Consider the following 19289-nt stretch of genomic DNA (forward strand, 5'->3'; position numbering starts at 1 on the left):
TACGAGCCACATGTCGGATCTGCCACTGCCAGACTCGGGGGACATCAGAACATTCCGTCCAACCCCTCCCGCCCATCCCATTGAGATCCCCTGCTTCCGCGCAGACGAGTCCGGCCTGTGAGGCCCTGCCACGGCCTCATTCTTCCTGGTCTAAGGATTATGATTATTTGATTGATTGCCTCCTTTATTCATTCAACAAATATTTTATTAAGTCTCACGCTTAAGGAAGCAGAGGAAAGAAGCTTACATGTGGCAGCTGCCAGCAAGGAGTTACAGTATCTATTCCAAGCCTGTCCTGGAATATTTGGGCCCCAAACACAACTTGTTTTTTTTTTTTTAACCTAAGTGCTTTTAAAGACTTCTTTGAAATGTAGGACAATTATGCAAGCAGAAAAAAAGTATCTAGAGCAAATATTTAACTTTGCCTTTGGTATGTTGAAGTCACTGGCCCGTGCAAATCTCTCAGGCATGTCCTCTAAGAATGACTTAAAATATATATTAAAATTATACATACTATATAAAAAATTATGCACATTTTTTTTTCTTCATGGGGAGACACAGATTGGGGTGTTGGGTGATGGAAAGCTCGTTATGCCGGAAGCATGCGGTTTATCTCACAGCCTCGAGTCTGGTGTCCACCTTCCCCCTCCATGCCCCCCCATCCCTTCCACCGGCAGATTTAGGGAGGAAATACTCTCTCCTCCCAGAATACTGGGAAACTGCAGACACAGCAACCCCTATAGCTTACTCAGAGACACACAGCACGTGCAGGGGGAAGTCACCAGCGAATTTCTGTTAGGGTCTTGAGAAAGTTATTAGCCAAGTGCTCAAAGACCCGGCTGGGAAGAGCAGACCCGCCACGTCTCAGCTGAGCTGGGGGCCAGGGGCTCAGGCCAAGCCCCTTTGGGCTTTGGCCAGCTTAGCGATCCCGGGGTCCTGGATGTGATGGGGTTCCTGGGCGTCCCCAGATCGTGCCTTTTCGCCTCTAGGATTCGCCTGAGCGGTTGGCTTTTATCGCCCACATCTTTTCTTGGCTGGGAGGACACAGTTCCCGTGGATGGAGGGCGTCCAGGTGGGAGGTGGCCTGGGAGCAGGTGGCAGTGCGTTCGCCAGGCACGAAGTTTTCCTGTGCCCTGCAACCCTACTGACCTGTAGTGTTCCCTGTGCTTCTGAATCCTATTAACGTGAAACGCTCTGGCGCGGGAGCCGCCTGCGTCCGGGATAATCGCTCAGTGAAACTGGGCTTTACAAAAGGGACTTTCTGGTCCGCTCGCTGTGTCCGGGGAGGGGGTGGCCGCCGCGCGCGCGGGGCGGGGCGGGGGCGGGGCGGGGGCGGGGCGGCCCTGGGCGCCAGCCGGGCTGGGTTGCTACAACAGACCCTCACGCCGCGCGGGAGCCGCCGCCGCGGGCCGGAGCAGGTGGGGCAGGCGGGGCAGGCGGGGGGCAGGCGGGGCACGGACCACGACCTCGCGGAGGCGGGGGGCGGGAGTCCGCGCGGGTCGGCCACGCGGGTCTTGGGCCGCGCGCGCCCTTGGGCCGCGAGAGGACCCCTCCCCCACCCTCGCCAGTCCCAATCGCCCGCGCCGGGCCAAGGTCGCCCCTGCGAGCAGCCCCCGGCCCCCGGCTGCAGAGCGGGGCGGGGCCGCGGCGCCCGCCACCCCCCAAGCCCCGACACCTGAGCGGCTGCGGCGGCGGCGGCTCCCGCGCTCCGGCCGGCCTGGGCGCGGCGCCGCTCCGGTCCTTGCGGCCGAGCCAGGTGCGCGCGGACGCCGGCCCTCCCCGGGGTGCTGCGACCCGCCCCGACTCGCCGAGAGCGGGCTGAGGCCGGGCTCCAGGTGAGGCGGCGGCGCGGGCGCGGGGTGGGGGTGGCTGGGGCACCCCGCGCGGACAGGGGAGGACAGTAGGTGGCCCCCGGGGCCGGACCCTGCTCACCGGCTGCATTCTGGGTGCGTCTGGACTCCGGGAGCACTAAGTACCGGCTAAGCGCCGTGCTGGACCCGTAGAGTGTGGGCCGGGGGGTTGGGGAGGTGGCCCCTCGCGTCCGGGTGGGGGTCGCTTCCGTGTAGAGACACGCCCGCCCCCGTTCGCCTTTCTTCTGGTTCAGGGGCCGGTTTAAAATGCTTTGGAAGCGGCGTGGGCGCACAGCGCACCTTTGTCCCCCTCAGGGCTGACTCCCCTCACCCCTAGCGCGCTCCGCGCCTCCCCCTGAGGTGACGCAGGTGGACCTACCTTAACCCCACCCCTGCCTGGGTTCTCCTTGTCCTAGGTCGCCGGCCGCTGGCCTGGTGACCTGGGCCAGCACGCCAAGCGGAGGAGTCCGCGCGGGGCCGCCAGGGGGCGCTCGGGGGGCGGGGACCCGCGCCTCAGCCGCAAGGTGTCTGGAGACCCTGCAGCGCCCGGCCCCGCACTGTCCCCCAAAACCCCCATCCAGGTGCGCGCGCCCGGAGCAGCGGGCTCCGGAAGGCCGGGGCCGCCGCCCCCGGAGTGGGCCCGGGGGTCGCGGGTCGGGCACCCGGGTCCCCGGGGTCACGCAGAGTCCCCGCCAGACGCCCGGCTGCTGCTCGCCGCGAGCTGCGGCCGGGGCGGGGAGCCCGCCTGGCGCAGGGGAGCGGCCCCCGCGCCCCGCCGCCTGTGAATTATGCAGGAGGCTGGCACCGGCGCGCTCGGGCTGCTCAAGTTTCCCTGGCAACTTTCGCCGGGGCGTTACGTCCTCGCGCCCCGGGCCCCTCCGCGGGGCGGCCCGGGCGGGCGAGGGGAGCGCTCCCGGAGACCCCCGCCGCCCGCGCTGGCGCCGCAGGAGCACGCGAGCAGGTGCGACCCCAGCGGAGGGCCTCGCCGCGGCCCGGCTTCGGAAGGTGCGGGCCCGCTGCGGGCCGCCCTCACCGGGCTGTGCGCGCCGCCCCTCTCCGCGGGCTGGGAGGGCGCGCGCGCGGGCCTGGTTCGCGTTTCAGTCGCGCTGGGGGCGTCCAAAGCGGGCGAGGCCGGTGCTTGTGACCGTGGGCTTTGGTGGCCGAGCTTTTAGAGCGACCTTGGGCCGCTCGGGAGGGAGTTCAGGCTGCGCAGTCCTTGGGGGCCTCGGGGTGAGGCCGCTGTGGGCACCCGAAAATGAAGTGATTTCCATGTGGAAATTCGAGGTAGTAAATTGAATAGTTCGGTGACCTCTTTTTGTTTGAAACTGAAGTTGGAATTAATGAGGTCGATCGCTAATTAAAGTGAGCTCTGGGACGCGCGGAGAGGTGACTCCGGAAGCTCTCGGTGGGGGTGGGGTTTGATCGCCACCTGGGCCTTGCCCTCGACCTCGCTGGCCCGCGGCTGGGGGAGCCCCTGGACTCAGCCTGGGTGCAGGTGCATGCTGTCGTGATGACGAGTGAGAACCGTTCCTCCTGACCTCAGTCCTGGCGCCTCGGGATGTCCCATCGGCCCCTAGGGGAGGCTGTTTTTGGAGACCTGAGTTCAGACCACTGTGGGTGATAACCAGGCTGCCTTTGATAAAAGGGATGAACCTCTGCCTGGAGCTCTGTGCCCACTGGGGTTCGCGTTGATTAGGGTGGAAGGTAACGTGTCCATCTTAGGAGGGAGGGGTTAAGAGCCAGGAGGTGGCAGCAGGAGGTCTCCCCAGGAGGCCTGTAGATGCCCTTGTCTTGATAGGAACTGGGTGTCTTCCTGGGGGTTGGGTAGAGGACTGGGGACCGCTGTTCTCAAGGAAAACGTCCCAGCGCTATGCTGGGGACTTCTGGCTTTCCTAGCAGGGGGGCCTGGGCGGAGGGGCGCCTTTCCTGGGCCGGTGGAAGGAGACTGTACTCTTCGAGCACCTAAAGGAGCTCTTTGTAGGGTGATTCTGCCCGTGAAGGTGGGTCGCAGGGGCCCTGGTTGCTCTGAACAAATTAGGTCCCGCTGGGGTTGTGGGATCTCTCTGCTCCCTGCTCCAGGTACGATTCATGTGCAGCTGAGTTTCCCAGAGGTTTTCATTCCTTCGTTCCTTCATTCATTCATCTGGCAGGGGCTCGGGTTGTGTTCCTGCCCCTCCCCCACCCCCCTCCCTCTGGCATCCAGGGCTCACTGCATGCAGGGGAAACAGGTGGCTTGGTCTCGGGCTGCCTAGGAGGAGCCTGGGGTCAGGTGTGAGGAATTCCAGCGGGAGGAAGGTGAGCCTTCTCGCCAGAGCCTGCGTTTTATCCTTCATCACGGTGGGGAAGACGAGGGAAGCAAAGCTCGAAGCTGAGACAGACAGGCCAGGCGTCAACCAGTTCACAGAGAAGCACCAGGAAAAACCAGTTTCCACGGAGAAATCATTTCCGCCTTGCCTGCTTTATTTCCAAACGTGTCACTTCCAGAGGCATAAGTGACAGAGCCGTGTTGTCCCTGTCATCCCCGTGAGTAATGGGGACTTTTCCCAAGTGGGGTTCAGTGTGGGGGTTCTCTGGGGGCAGACAGAGGGGGTGCTCTGAGCCCTGGACTCTCTTTTCCCAGGAACCCCAGCTTCCTGTGTGGATGGAAGCCCGAGGTCCCCGCGGCTGCCGGGTCTGGAGCTGGGGACCCCTCTCAGGGAAAAGCCAGAAGTGTCCCTTTACAGCCCCCTCCGGAGCTCCAGGACGGGGACAGTTAGGATCTTTGCCATCCGGGTGACCTCAGGCCGATTTACTGAAGTCTCCTCTTTGAGTAGGGAGGAAAGCACCCCGAATGAAGCCCGGCCTGTTCATCTTTGGCACCCCCAGCCCTTTGCCTGGGCAGGCGGAGCCTGGGGTCCCCAGCTGTGTGGCCCTTGTGACTGGGCCACTGCTCCCGACCCACCCACCCAAGGAGGGGCCTGCCCTTCTATGCTGGCCTGAGGTCAGCTAGGGTACATCTGGTTTTCTCTGCCCGGTGCATGAAAGTGATCTCAGCAGATAATCGGCCCAGGGCCTGCTGCTGGTGCCAGGCGGGGAGCCGGTCACAGGCACCCCAGGGACTCCCAGGGGTGGGAGAGAAGGGATTTGACAGCACACAGAGGGACAGGCTGTGGTAGAGGTGACCCCTGGGTGCTGCAGGGCACAGAGAGGGTCCCCAGCCCTGTCTGGGCAGGAGGGGAGTGGGGGGACATAAAACACCTGGAAGAGGTCGAGTGTCCGGTCATTCCTTTGCTGGCATTTCCCCTGGGACCCAGCAAGGCCCCCGGAGGGAGGGTCTCCAGACGATCTCTGTAGCTCCCGTCCCATGGGTGGAGAAACGCTGCTGGGAAATGGCAGTTATGAGAGTGACGGCAGCTGCAGAGGTGACAGCAGGACTCTCGTTGGTCGGTGCCCCTCCCCCCGCCCCGTACCCTTGCTGGAGATGACCTCATCCTCACGACCCCCTGGAGATGAGGGGGCTGGTGTCACCCCCACTTTACAGGCGAGTATCCTGAGGCTCAGAGTAGGGGACCCACTTGTCCTGGGCCACACAGCCGGTGACAGGGGGAGCTAGGGCTGCGCCCCGGCAGCCTGGAGAGAGCCCAGCCCTTAGTCCCCGACACGGAGGGCTCCACGATTCGCCCGGTGAGAAAACTTGCTGCTGTGTACGGACCGTCAGTGAGCGGAACCCACAGTTTCTGACCTGGTGTCCAGATGTGAAACACCTGTTTTTCTCTGAAATCTATTTAAGAACTGACTTGAAGGGCTCATGAATGTGAGGGACAAGGATGCTGCTTCCCACCACTCCAGGGGGTGCCAGTCCTAACGGGGTGGAGACTGCAAGCCCAGGCAGAGCCGAGAGCCTGCCCAGGGCTGAGGGACAGCGACCCGGACCCCTCTCAATGGGTGTGCCCGGGGTGGGCCAGCGGAGGCTCATGTCACTTTTGGTAGATTAAGGCCCCCAAAGCCTGCGAGGCTGCTGGGGGCGGGCGGGAAGCTGCAGAAAGAGCAGGGTCTCTGTGATTGGCTGCCGGACGTCAGTGCGGGAGGGGGCAGGACCGGTGCCCCACGGCTGGCCAGTGGCCGGCCAGGACAGTGTTTGCAAATTATCCTTGTAGGTTTGCCAAGGACTGTGGGGCGGCTGGTTGAGTGGTGTTGGATGAGGCCAGGAGCTCCTAACGGCAGAGCTGTACATGGCCGGTGAGGAACCTTAGGACTGGGGGGGCTCCTGGCCACCGCCCAGAACCTGATGGATGCGGGACGGGCGTTCCCCAGAGCAACTCCACTCTGGGGCTCTAGGAGCGAGAGATGCTGCCGGTTTCAGCGGCAGGGATGTTTGGCGAGAGTCCGGCTTAACTTAAAAGCCCTAATTCGGGACCCCCACCCGGGGCATCCGTTAGGTGGGCAGCCACTGCACGCCTCCGGGGCGCGTCTGGCAGGGGCACGTTTCTGCCCCAAATGTTTGCCTCTCGACTCCCTGAAAGGGTTGTTTTAAAAAAGCACACGTCTTCTCACGTCACCTGCACCGTCTTTGTGCGAAAAATTCAAATATCGGGCCAGGCTGAAAGACTTGCGCTGTGAACCGCTTCACGCCCACGCTGGATTCCGGCAGAGACCCGTCTGCTAGACTTCTCGTGCATTTTAAGTCATTGTCCACGGTGGTTCTTCACGGTCCTAAGTATTTGCAAAGGAGGTAGCCCCTCATCTGCGAGGTAAACACTGACGTTTCAAAGTAGGTGGTGGCTGGCTGTCTGTGCCCGCTGCGGTGTGACGCGGCCACCGCGCCTGCCTCCCACCGTCGGCCTGGCAGGGGAGTCCCATGGCGCTCAGGGCGCCTGTCCTTCCTCGGGTGTACGTGCCACTGCCACGAGGGATTTTATCCTCGTGTGGCAGACCTTCGAGCTCGTCCATCTTCTATTAACTGACGTAGCAGTTTTCTCTGCAAGGAAAATATACGTAAATTGACTTAAGACATTTCCTGTCACCTCAGGTCCCTGAGTGTTTAAAAACACCTCTTCCGCATTGAGAGAGTGGTGGGTAAATACAGTGTGGCCTTTTAGAAATGGAGAAAGGGAAGCGTGAGTGGAACGCGTCATCTCGGGAGCAGGCGGTGAGTGTGTCTGTGTTTTAACTAGAGGCTTAGACGAATCACCCCCACCCTTTGCTTGGCACTGGGGGGGCCCTGTCACTGGGGCACACCTCCCCTCCCAGGCTCCGAGGGGACAGGAAAGCCTTTCGTATGTAAAAGGTGGGAGGGGCTGCTGGAAAGGGAGCTCCCTACACTTTTCATGGGTTCTGATGAGCCCGAGGACCGCAGCGTGGAGCCCCCGGACTTTGGGATGTCGGCAGGCTGCGCCTTTGAACCTTCCTGAACATTCAGCATTGGGAGCCCTTCCCCGAGGAGAAGGGACGCTGTGTGAAAGGCGGAGTGGTACTTCTGGTGTCTCAGTGGCACCACGCGAGTGCAGGACGCGACCGCTCCTGTCCAGGGTCTGCCCTGACCCCATCTTTCTCTCTCTGATTTCGATGAATCGTTCTGCTCCCTGCTGTCCTGTGTCATGGGCATTGCCCTTGCTTCCTGCGGGGCCCAGGTCCCCAAGAAAGGACAGGATCCAGCTTCTCTCTGGGTCTCGGGGTCCTGACTGGCTCCGGGGGATGTGTGTTGAGTAGAACTTGCAGGCTACAAAGCGTCGCTGGAGCGCGTGGGTGGGTGGGGGTTGCAGACCTCCCTCCCCAGTGTGTGCTCAGCTCTAGGAAGTCACAAAACCAGTCCGGCCACCGGCCTGTTCTCGCTTGGCCTCACTCCGAGGGTTGCAGACGTGGCGAGGTGGCTGGCCCTCCGGCTGCGTTTGGGCCTGGCAGCTGGATGCCTCGGGTCCCGCGCGGGTGGCACCTGGGAGGTTCACCGAAGCCGGACTGGGGACCGGGTGGGGAAGCGAATGGCCGAGCTTAAACGAACGGTGGCTCGTGTTGGACGCAGAGTCCGGTGGAGCTGGGAGTGGAAGTCTAGGCGACAGTCCCAAGGCCGGGCGTGTGCCGTCGCTCACGTCCCAACTCCGCGTGGGTGAGTGCCACCTCCTTGGTCCCCAGTCCGCTCTCGTCAAGCAACTCGGTGGCCCAGAGCGCGTGGAGTCAGGAGACGCTGCTCGTGGCTAAAGGGATCGAAAGGTGGCCTGTCTGTCCTGTGGCTGCCTGGTCTTCGTCTGTTCTGATGCTTTGAGCCCCCGTCCGGGGGCATCCCCGGCCAGGCAAGCGACTCAGGCCTGGTGACAGGTGGGCACCTGTGCTCAGTCTGGCCGGAGCCCTCCCGGACGCCGTTCTGTCCCTTTGCTCCCAACACCACCTGTCCCTTTTTTGTCATTCGGCAAGCATCTGGGGGCTGCGGAGTGTCATCAGGCGGTCCCCACCCCAGGCCCGCTGACGGCAGAGTTTGGGGTGGCGGGGTATAGGCTCAAGAAAGGCAGGCAGCTTGCCCGACCCACGGGGGCGGGGCACTTTACTACCACAGGTGTAACTTGTGTTGTGTGTCCGATGTCACCTGAAGCTAATTAGTGCGGCCCTGACAGTCGGGACCCAGGCGGCTCCTGTGACAACACTGGAAAGTGGTGGGGGGGGACTGTTTTCAGGTGCCAGGGAGGGTGTCCACATGCAGAAGGAACTGGCAGACAGTGGGTGGTGGGGGACGGCCACCCGGCGGAGGCAAAGCCACCTAATGGAAGAAGGGACTTCCTCTGGCTTTGGAGCAGTGAGGGCGTGGGCGTCTTTGGTTCTCGCACAGATGGGGTTGCGGGTGGAAGCGGGGGTTCGGCCCTGCAGCCCCCTCGCTGTGTGACCTCCCCGGCCAGGGACAGAGCGCACGCAGTCTGACGGTCATCCAGCTGTCGCCCCCCTGGGCGGGCTGGCCTGGTTCCCAGTGTGCCTGGGTGCTCTGTGGCATCGGGGCCCGGCAGCCCTCACAGCTCTTTGTGGGGGAAGATTGTCCCTGGGAGCTGCAGGAGAGGAGTGTGGGGAAAGGGCTTAGAGCCGGGAACCCCCAGACCGGTCCCTGTCCCCAAGCCACCCATGTCACGCCTGCAGTGGGACGCACAGCCCGGGCGACCCCTCCCTTCCTGTGCTCCCCTCGGGGCCCAGCGCTTTGCCGACGGGGACCCCGCTGTTATATGCTCCTGTCCCCACTCCCCCTCCCCAGGCTTGGGTCAGCGTCTGTTGAATGAGTGGCCACTGAGGTGGTATCGTCACCAAGGGCATAACTGAGCGCCCGCTCTGTGTGTTTTGTCCTCTGCTCGCCCTCAGCCCCTCTGCCAGAAGCTGCCTTGACTTGGTCCCGCGGGGCGGCACACAGTGGCTCTGCGGTCATTCCCGTGTGGGGTTAAGTGGGTTCAAGTCTGTGCTGGGGTTCGGTTCGTTCCGGCTTAGCCCCTTTGTCACCGAGTGGTCCTTGGGCAAGCCTGGATGTCAGGGGCTTCCAAACGTCAGGGACTTCTCAGCTCGACCCCAAATAACGGGGTGACCTTTGCAGCTGGACTCGAAACGAGTGGCATCAGGGAATGTCTTGGCTGTTCATGGAACCGGCTCTGGCGGCAGGGCTGGTGGGGTGTTTTCTGCGCCCCCGCCTCACCCCAGTGCACGCTGGGGGAGGGGCACTGGGAGGAGACTGTTTCTCGGGTTGATTATTACTGTTTCGGGACGTTGATTCTGCTTGAGTAGCCTGAACGTGCAAGGTCCCCGCCCGCACGGCCCCCTCCCCCGGCCCCTGGCGCCCCACCGTTCTGCTTTCTGTCCTTATGAGTCTGATGGCTGGAGGGACCTAGAGTCTTTTCGTGTCTGTCTTCTTTCCCTCAGCATCACATCCTCAAGGTCTGTCCTTGTTGTAGCAGGTGTCAGAATCCCCTTCCTTCATAAGGCTGAGTCACATCCCACGGGGACCGGACACTCGGGGTGCTCCCACTGGACACACTTGGGCTCCCAAGCCCAAGGCCACCTGGTCTTGGTACCCCAGAGCCGAGCGCCATCCCTGCTCACCTCGCCCCACGCTGGGCTTCTCAGACCTCTAGACAGAGCGGGGGTGGCGCCATACGTTGGAGAAATCGTGGCACAGAACTTGTCCCCACGTCCAGTCTTCCCGTCCCCCATGAGGGCAGGCACCTCTTCCTGGGAGCCTGATAGGTGTCTCTCCTGTGGGGGCTGAGTCCAGGTCTAGGGCAGGACCGAGGAAGGTGTGGGCCAGAGAGGGCAGCAGCGGGGAATAAGTCCGCCTAGGAATGTCGCTCATTAACTCGGTGGGCGCTGTCCGACGGCCTCGCGACCTTGAACCTGGGGTCGTTGTGCAATGTCTTTTGCTGACCTCAAGGGCTGTGGATGTTGGGGCATGTTTGCTGGTCCAGTGGGACCCTGACTGACCTGTGTGGGATGGGCGTACAGGGGTCAGGACACCCTCGCTTCTGGAAGTTTTGTCATTGTGACACCGCAGTGATAACTGAACAGGTCAGTTCTGATCACGTGGTTCCGGTCCGCACGGTTTAACCACGGTGTGGCGCTTCACGAACGGGGCACTCCGTTTGCCTGGTCTCCTCCCGAAGACCTTTGGGCCGTTTCTGGTGTTTCAGGGACCGTCCTTGTCCGGGGTGTGGCCTTAGAGCAGGAGTCGCCGAGGCTCCTGCTCGGTGGGGTGCAGGTTTAAGTTTCATGGATCTCCCATCCTCACTCTCTGTGGGTGATGCCACGTTATCATTCCACCTGCCAGGCCGAGAGCTGCCTGGACCCCCGCCCCTCGCCGAGACCCCCCAGTGTCTGATTTATGCGGTCCACGGTGGGCCAGCCCATCTCCTTCGAGTCTGTATTTTTTCTGAGTCATAGAGAGCTTCGGCCCCTCGAATCCCCAGAGTCTGCATTTCCTGAATTTGTCAAATGACCCGTTTGGACAAACGGGTCATTTGTCCGCTTCCTGCGGATTTACAGACACTCTTCGCATATTCCGGATCCACCCTGGACCGAGCTGGGCTGCCTTTTCTCTTCTGCTTACAGTAGTAGCAGCCTTTTGTTGCGAAGACGTTTTTCATTTGGGTGTGGTCATTTAATCTTTCTGTCCCCTGTATGATGTCTGTTTTTCGGATTATCCTTTCCCTGTTGTCGTAAGACATTCTCCCATATTCTCTTCTAGTGATTTTAATATTTTGCTTTTCATTAGTTTGTCTTAATCCATTTGGAGTGAGCAACCTGGGTCTGGTACTAGTTAGGGATCAGCCCCAGCCCCTGGTTGCTTCGTCCCCCTAGCTGTCATGGATTCGGGTCCCAAGTTCATCTGGGGATTGGTTTTCCGGCCCGGGCTGTGTCTTTTGTCTTGTTGGTCTGTTTTCCCAGCTCTAAGTCCACACCGTGTGTTTACAGTCGCTTAAAAACACGGTTTGATCTTGGCCGTATTATCTCCTCTAGATCAGCCACGTTGCAAGTCAGTCCATTTTGTGGCCGAGGAAAGGGTGCAGCTGAGCGGTGCCGGGCGGCCCAGGGCTGCCAGCCAGCACGTGGCACGGCGGATCCACCTCAGACACGCGGGCCCCGCTGCTCAGTCAGTCCTGGGTGACACCGAAGTGCTGAGCGGTGCCATATGTTCAGCTTCTGGGACAGATGCTTCTGACGAGGGAACCCGGGCCAGAGCCGAGCGGGTCTGCCTGTCATCATGCCATTCAGTGTGGTGGCCACCAGCCACACGTGGCTACTGGGCACTTGAAACGTGGCTGGTGCCACATGTTGGAGTGATAATATTTTGCAGGTATTGGGTTAAATAAAATATATTACGAATATTCATTTCAAGTGCTTTTTCTTTTCTTTTTAAAAGCGTAGCTACTAGGAAGTGTAAAGTTGCATTGTGATTTGAGTGGTTTTTTGTAGCCTTCCTTACTGGGAGCTGAAATCTGCTGCTTATTTCTTGGTCCTCGTCACCCACCGGGCTTCTGCCTGTCACCCCTCCCTGCAGATGTGCTGCCTGCAATTAAGCAGCAGGACCTTTCGGTAGAGGAACCTCCATCACCACGACTGCCACCCCAAGGTGGGGTGCAGGCACCCCTCAGGGAAGTCTGAGGTTGGAGGGGAGCCTGGAGCTGGTTTAGGGTTACTGAGGTTCAGAATGTCGGGCTTCGGGAAGGTGGAAGGCCCCAGCCGGGCCCCAGGCCTCAGGCTGAGCGGCCTCCCCTGTACCCCGTGGCCAGTGGGGTTAGTGTAGACAAGCCCGGTGCGGTAGCTGCTGTCCTAGAGAAGCAGATTCTTACCAGAGTGTCAGGTAGCGCTATCCACATCCGCTGCCATTAGACAGATGGACAGCTTTCTGGCCCCCAGCACAGTGCTCGCAGGCTTGCGGCTGTCAGGCTGTGGGGGTCGCCTGAAGCCCCTGGTGGACCTCCCAGCAGACGGCGACCATGCTTGGCTGAGGGCCTAGTGGCCTGCGGGGGAGGGACGCGTGCTTTCCCAAGGGACTGGGAATACCTCTGAGGTAACAGACCACTTGGCCAGCCCCGTGATGCTGCACATTTTGAGGCAAAATGGTTTCTTCAAAAGACGTACTTAACAATGCCATATTAAACTCTTGTTAAGTATTTTCTACTAATGCCGACACGTAAAATGAAGTCGCACGTCTCTGTGGACAGCCCGAGTCGTCATCGCTCTGGTTCTTGTTTGCATACCGTCTCCAGACTTTGCTGGAATGTTCCGTCGCCCAGTGTGCTGGGCACCTTCCCGCCCGCGATCCCGTGGGGTCTGTACGCCTCTCTGGGAGGAAGTCTCTTTATGTCCACTTTACAGAAGGGGAGCCGAGGTCCACAGTGGCCCGTCGGCTGGGCTTCTGAGGCCAGCTGGTGCGTCATGTGCTGTAACCAGGCCAGCCTTAGGTCTGGGAGGGACGTGAGCACTCTGTCCAGCTTCCGCAGTGTGTCCACCTCTCCAGGGTGCCCAGTGGCCTCTCTCGACCATCTGCGGACGGTCCTTGCTGAAGGACCTGCAGTTATGACCGTTAGTTGGCCTGTCCCCTACTAATGAAATCTGTCCCCTGTAACTTGGACAGCCCCTCCCCCAGACCTCCAGATGGCGAGGAGGGCACAGGAGGGGTCGGCCTTTCAGACGCCCTCTTGACGGACGTGAGCGAGCACAGAGCCCAGACGGGGCATCTGTCCTGGCAGTGACGCTTCAGCGCCATGCTCTCCAGGGCCGTGGTGCTGGGGCGTGGCCTGGAGAACCCCAGAGAGGTACCTGCTGTCGCCCCAGAATCTTTGGGGCATCTTTGACTGTCCCTAGGTGTGGCTTGTGTGTTGTCCCCTGGGTAGGTGGCGTGTGGCACTCTGCAGTGCTGCACTTGACCAGCTCTGCCGTGTAACTCCCGTGTGAGCCTGAACGAGTGAGCATGGAAGGAGATCATTTGCTCAAAGTCAAGACCAACAAGCGTACGCGTACTGTGAGCTGCCCTTGGTGTCCCTACGGGCGACGTGTGCCCAGCTGTTGGCAGATGACCCGTGCCTCGTGTAGGCGTTTGAGCCCGTCAGCTCCCTTCCTCTGTCCTGCTGGGACCTTCGGGGTCAGGGGCAGGCCACGTGTGAATTTCTGTCTCCCCCTCTTCTCTGCGGAGCCTCTGGCCCGGGTGTGGGAGTGTGCCCCATTCACAAAGGAGTTCAGGATGATGGAGCACCTGGCAGCCCCCACCCAGGGCACCTGTGGCCATTGTGGGGACATTGACAGCCTTGGGGACCCACCAGAGCCCCTTCCTCACCCTGTGTGCACGGGGAGCTGGGGATGGAGGCATCAGACTCTGCATCACAGGGTGGATCCCATGGGGGTGTTGTTCCCAGCGGGGCAGACACCCTCCCCCCGCTTCTGTCCGTGAGAGCTCGAGCTCCAGGTGGCCGGGCTGGGCGCAGTGGAGTGTGCCGTTCTGTGTGGGCCTTCTTGGCCCTCAGAGGGAGCTTCCTGACATGATCGTGTCTGTTCATTTGACATTTTATCCTGCCATCTTTTATTGAAGAGGGAGCAGGGGAGGGCGGGAGGAGACGGAGAATCCATTAAGTAGTAATTTGCTCAGGAGACCTTTCTAGAAAGCTGCACTATGGCGGGGCAGGACCCTAGTCCTCTCATGTTCTGGCCATTCTGACGTCTCCTTAAAATGACCACGTCCGGGGTCACTGGGAGAGGGCCTCCCCAAATGGAAGGCCCAGGGGCACAGGCTGGTCAGCGCCCTTCCTGTGACAACCCACCACGGGTGGCACCCGAGAGACACACATCTTAAATCCTTCCCAGTGACTCTATAGGTACTGCCCACGGACCACACACACACATACGCGCACACACACACACACGGTACACACGCCACACATGCACACATGCACACACGTTCACACGCGATTCGCGCATGACATGCAGGTGCACACGTGCACACACAAACCATACACATTCTATGCAGCAACACGCCACGCGTGCACACGCAGTAATATCGCAGCGTCACACGCACACACACGCACACACGATCCCATGGAGACTTCAGGTTGGGTTTTAGTCTTCCACCTGTCTCAGGGCTCTGTGCTTGGGCCCCGGCGTCATTAATATTTTAACTTTGCTGCTGAATAATTTTACGCGGTAACTGTTCCTGTGCGGATCCCGGCCCGCACTGCCGCCCTCTGCGCTTGGGTCAGGGAGCTGGAGGCGGAGGCGAGCGAACAGCTTTTGTGGCCGTGCGGGAGACTGGCCGCCTGGACGAGACGAGCCCGCAGCCAGCTGCCTCCTTGCCCGTCCTGCTATTTGGGCAAAGCGACTTCCTGCAGAGGGAGCGGCGGAGGCAGGAGTCCGGGCCCTCGCTCTGGTCCTGTGAGCCGCTCAGCACCCGTGGGACCTGGGGCCCCACTTATCTCCTCAGGAGGAAGGGCCAATCGGAGGCGGTCACGTTCCCGCCAGCCGGGACTGCAGCCGTGGTGTAGACAGCACACGCGGGGGCGGTGTCCACCCTCCTCCCCCCAGGCTGCGAGAACTCGGCTCCAGGAAGCGGCTTTGTCACAAAAACTGGGGATCAGAGATTTTTTTTCCTCCCCTCATCTCTGAAAATATTGGCGTTTTCAGGGTTTCCCCTCCCCCCGCTCCACAAAGTGGATTCTGAACCTCACGGACTGTTAGAATCAGAGGTTCATTATTATCATTTATTATTATTATTACTATTATTATTATTATTGAGGTGAAATTCACATAACAGAAAACTAACCATTTCCAAGTGTACAAATCAATGGCATTTAGTGCATTTGCATTGTTGGGCACCTCTGTCTAGTTCCGAAAGGAAACCCCATACCCATTAGCAGTCACCCCGTGTCCCCTCCTCCCGCCCCTGGCAGCCACCCGCCCACCCGCTCTCTGTCTCGTGTCAGTGGACCACACGCGATGAGGTCTCCTGGTTTTGTTCACGTAGCACGGTGTTTCCAGGCGTCATCGCCTGCAGCACGTGCCAACGCGCCCTTCCCTTTTCTGGGCCGAGTAATATTCCACCGCAGAGAGACCACTTTCGTCTCTGCAATCGTCTTTGGTGGTTTCCGCGTGTTGACCGTCGTGCCTGGTGCCGCGATGGGCATTTGTGAACAGGCTGTTGTTCGAAGGCGCGCTCTCGCTTCGGGGCGGGGAGCAGGCTCCTGGCCCCGCGAAGAACCCGCAGAATGACTCTGTCTCGGCTGTTTCTCTGGACGAGACGAGGGTGTTGACATTCCCTTCATTCGTGGGTGTCTGATGAGGGGATCCCCCCTGTGCACACTCGGTTCATCCCCAGGACCCCAAGGGAAGCATCCTCCCTCCCTCCCGTTTCATAGAATTAGCTGGAACGCGGACCGCGACGGGCCGAGGGGCGGCGCTGGAATCCGGCCGAGGGACTCCAGAAACCACGCTGTTGCCATCGAACCCCCCAGAAAGGGCCCGCGGGCTGGGTCTGTCCCGGGCACAGGGCCCCGGGGTTGACGTCCCGAAACCTGGTCCCCGCTCTGTGCCCGGCGCACGTCCTCGGGGTTGCCGATCGGCTTCGTGATGCCTCGCAATGACGGTTTTGATCTCCTAGGGATCAGGAGTCCTTCCGAAAACAGTGGCAGGCGCCGAAGGCTAACGGCTCACGTACGTCGTTGAGCGTTTCTCCGGTTCCTCACCGCTCCGAGGTGCCCGCTGTCGAAACCTCCCGGGACCCTGTCGCTGTTTTCAGCACCTCGCTGAGACACAGTTCACGTGCCGGACGATCCGCCCCGTCGCGTGCGCGGTGCGGTGCTTGTGCAGCGTCGTCACAGGACTGTGCGACCCTCGGCACGTTTCGTCCCCCGCAAAACACACCGCACACCCATGGGCAGTTCCTTCCCATCGCGTGCCCCCTCCTCTTCCTAGTCCCAGGCGACCGCTAACCGACCTTCTGTCCCTAAGGATGTAACTATCTGATGAGTTCGTGGGGACGGAACCGGGCAGTGCGAGGCCATCTGTGCCCGGCTCCTTTCGCTGGATGAAGTGTTTTCCGGGTCCAGCTGTACGGTCGCGAGTGTTGGTGCCCCGGCCCTTTCTGTGGCCGAGTGACATCTCATTTGACGCTGGGCCACGTCTTAGCTATTTATTCACCCGTCGATGGACATGTGGGTTACGTCCAACGTGAGGCTGTTATGAATGGCGCTGCGGTGAATTTTGATGAGTTTTTGTGTGGACACGTTTTTTTTCGGTTTCGGGTCTGTGCCTAGAAGTGGAATCATGCATCCTGGGTGACATGGTCGTTCTGGCTAACTTGTTTTCCACGATGTACCTTTTAAAATGACAAATCCTTTTAGTTTTTAAACAATAATTGCAATGGTAAGAAATAATACAGAACTGTTGCCTATACCCAAGAGTAACATCTTATAAACCTGTGCTATATCATTGACGTACAGGTTGTGTGTTTTAGCAATACAGGAAGAGAGAGAACTATACACCGTGACCAAATGGAGTTATCCCAGAGTTGGAAGCCTGATTCAACATTTAGAAAAAATCCATGCACGGAATATACCGTATCGACAGGCTGAAGAAGGGAAATCTTACAATCATACTTATCAATGCAGGGAAAGCATTTGACAAAATTCAACATTCACCTGTGACGAAAAGTCTCTGAACATAGGAAGGGGTGGGGGACGTCCTCAATTTGATAAAGAGGACTAAAAAAAAAAAAGCTCCAGGTCACATTATTCCAAACAGGGAAGAATGAAACGCTCGGGTTTGTCTCTTTCCTCCAGCCCTTTATGGTTGCGCTTCCTGGCCTGGTAGGTGCACGTTGGGACGGCTGTGTCCCTTGGTGGGGTGTCCTTACGTCTCTGCTTAAGGGTCCCTGCTGTTGTATTGCTCTTCCTCCCGGTGGGAGTGGGGGGCCCTGTGCCCCACGTGGTCCCACATGGCGGGGCGGCCTCACTGTTGCTGATGGTGGAGAATCTGTCCTGGCTTTATCGGCCTCTCGTGACACCAGCCCGGCGGGGTGAGGGAGGCCTGCCTGGTCACTGCCACGTGGGCGCGGACGTCCAGGCCCCTGGTGTCACCTGCCCGGATGCTGCAGAACCCGGGGAGGACTCGTCGGCGCCCGCAGGGGACCAAAAGCCCAGCTCCCCACTTGGGTGTATCTGATGCCACCCAGTGGGGGTCCGGGGGCCGCGTGACGGCCACGCAGGGTGGGAGTCCAGCTCCCCGCTCGGCCTTTGCTGCCAGGGGTCGGGCTGGGGGCCGCAGTCTTTTCTGCGGCGTCCGGCTCGGGAGATCGGTGGTAACTGTCTGCGCACATTGTCTCATTAGGCTGCCGCTTTCCTGGTCCTTTGGCCGGAGAGTCGGTCGTCGGTGGCAGCTTCTGCTGCTTCCTGGTTTCCAGCTTCTCCAGCTCCAAGCCTGAGGCACGAGGCCGAAGCCCGACCCCGAGAAGTGCCCGCCCGCCGTCCCTCGGGCGCCGTGGCCCCGGCCAGCCTGCCTTCCCCCCACCTTCCGGAGTCTTCCGGTTGCTTTCCACGCGACATCTGGGGTTTTGGTTGTACCTTCCAGGAAGAGCGGGGCACAGAGCATCTGTTCCCTCTTTCTGCTAGCGCAGTGTGGTCCCTGGTTTTCAGCTCGGAGATGCCAGGGTCCACTGGCCGGTGTGCCGTCCTGCCCCTCGCCAGCCCCCTCCTGACCACGCCCTCCCTGTCCTCCTTGTCTCCCACAGATCTAGAACGTTCTCCATCCATCCTCGGCCCACCAGAGGGTAGGCAGGTCCTGTTCCAAGGAGTCTAGCGGCGGGTCCCAGTCTGCCGACACCTCTGGTGAGTTAGAACGTTTTCCCCTTGTCTTTGTCACCTGCCAGCCAATCGCCGTTGACATGGTGTGGTCCGCCCCACCCCTTCTGCACTGCGTCCACAGGACAGCCAGCCCCTCGTGGCCGGGGCCCCAGTTTTGTGTCACGGTGGGGAGGGTGTGGATGGAGTTATCCTTGGTGCTGGGGAGACAAAGCTGCTTCTTGTGCCCAGCTCATGTCGCCTCGAGGGGACTTAATCGGACCGTGGCTCGAGGCCCCAGCTCTGGCCTCGGGCGTCTGCTCAGAGGTGTCCTACGGCCATGCCCGTGGTGGACTTGGCTGGTGCAGCCGAGGGCAGGTGGTGGGGGAGGTATGGAGGTGCCCGTCCAGTTTTGCAGGGACCAGGGGACAGCCGTTCGTGCCCGGGTGAGGGAGCGATGGAGGGAAGCGTGGCCTGTGGTTCCGCAGAGTCCAGCCCGCCCCGGGCCCGCCGTATCGCGCACCTGCCGCCTGCTCTGCCGGTACCATTTTGTCTATAACGTGGGCTTAACATCGGCATTTGCCGAATGTCGCCTGAGTGTCGATTCTTACCGTGACCGCCCTCGTGAAGAAAGTGCAACCGCCACCGTTTTCGGGGGAGGAAACAGCTCCCAGCAGTCAGCGCCTCACTCACGCCGCGTGGGGACCCAGCCCAGCCCAGGCCGAGCACACGTCCGGTCATCCACCCCGGCCCTGCGTCTTGGGGACCACAAAGGGAAGATACGAGAGGCCCAGACCCCTCTGGGAAGTGCTTCCCAACTTTCCTGTCGTCTCTCCTGGAAGGAGGTAGACACTTTTCCTGACCGTTCACCCCGTGGATTTGTAAGACGCTGAAGATCCTGTATGTACATCTGTGCTGCTCGTTTACCTGTGTCTCGTACTTAGACACGCTGAGACCCCGGTGGGAATGCGTGATCTGGGGACACAGACGCAGAGGCTGAGGCGGGATGTCGGAACCACGCTCCGGCCTGGCCCCGGCCACCGTCCGCTCTGGGGGGGCCTCTCGCTGGTCTTCCTGCGCCCGGCTCCACGGCGCCCCAGTCCTGTGTGAGGTCCGGGAGCTCATTGCCATTGGTTGAGCCCGTGCCCGCGGTCCCTCCACGTGGCCTCTGTGCCTGCCCGTC

At 60.5% G+C, this 19289-nt stretch overlaps 1 protein-coding gene across 3 annotated transcripts in view; it reads left to right on the forward strand.

Annotated features, from left to right (window-relative positions):
• The first annotated feature begins 1338 nt into the window (after positions 1 to 1338).
• SHANK2 (SH3 and multiple ankyrin repeat domains 2) overlaps positions 1339 to 19289 on the forward strand; it is a 404459-nt gene continuing 386508 nt past the window's right edge. For all 3 annotated transcript variants that reach the window (XM_039840586.1, XM_039840587.1, XM_039840588.1), the window contains exons 1-2: positions 1339 to 1418; positions 18058 to 18154. The gene's annotated coding sequence lies outside the window, so the exon portion shown is untranslated. The remainder of the gene's footprint in view (positions 1419 to 18057; positions 18155 to 19289) is intronic.

The sequence above is a fragment of the Pteropus medius genome, unplaced genomic scaffold, assembly GCF_902729225.1.
Source record: "Pteropus medius unplaced genomic scaffold, Ma_sr-lr_union100, whole genome shotgun sequence".
In the NCBI taxonomy this organism is placed as follows: Eukaryota; Metazoa; Chordata; class Mammalia; order Chiroptera; family Pteropodidae; genus Pteropus; species Pteropus medius.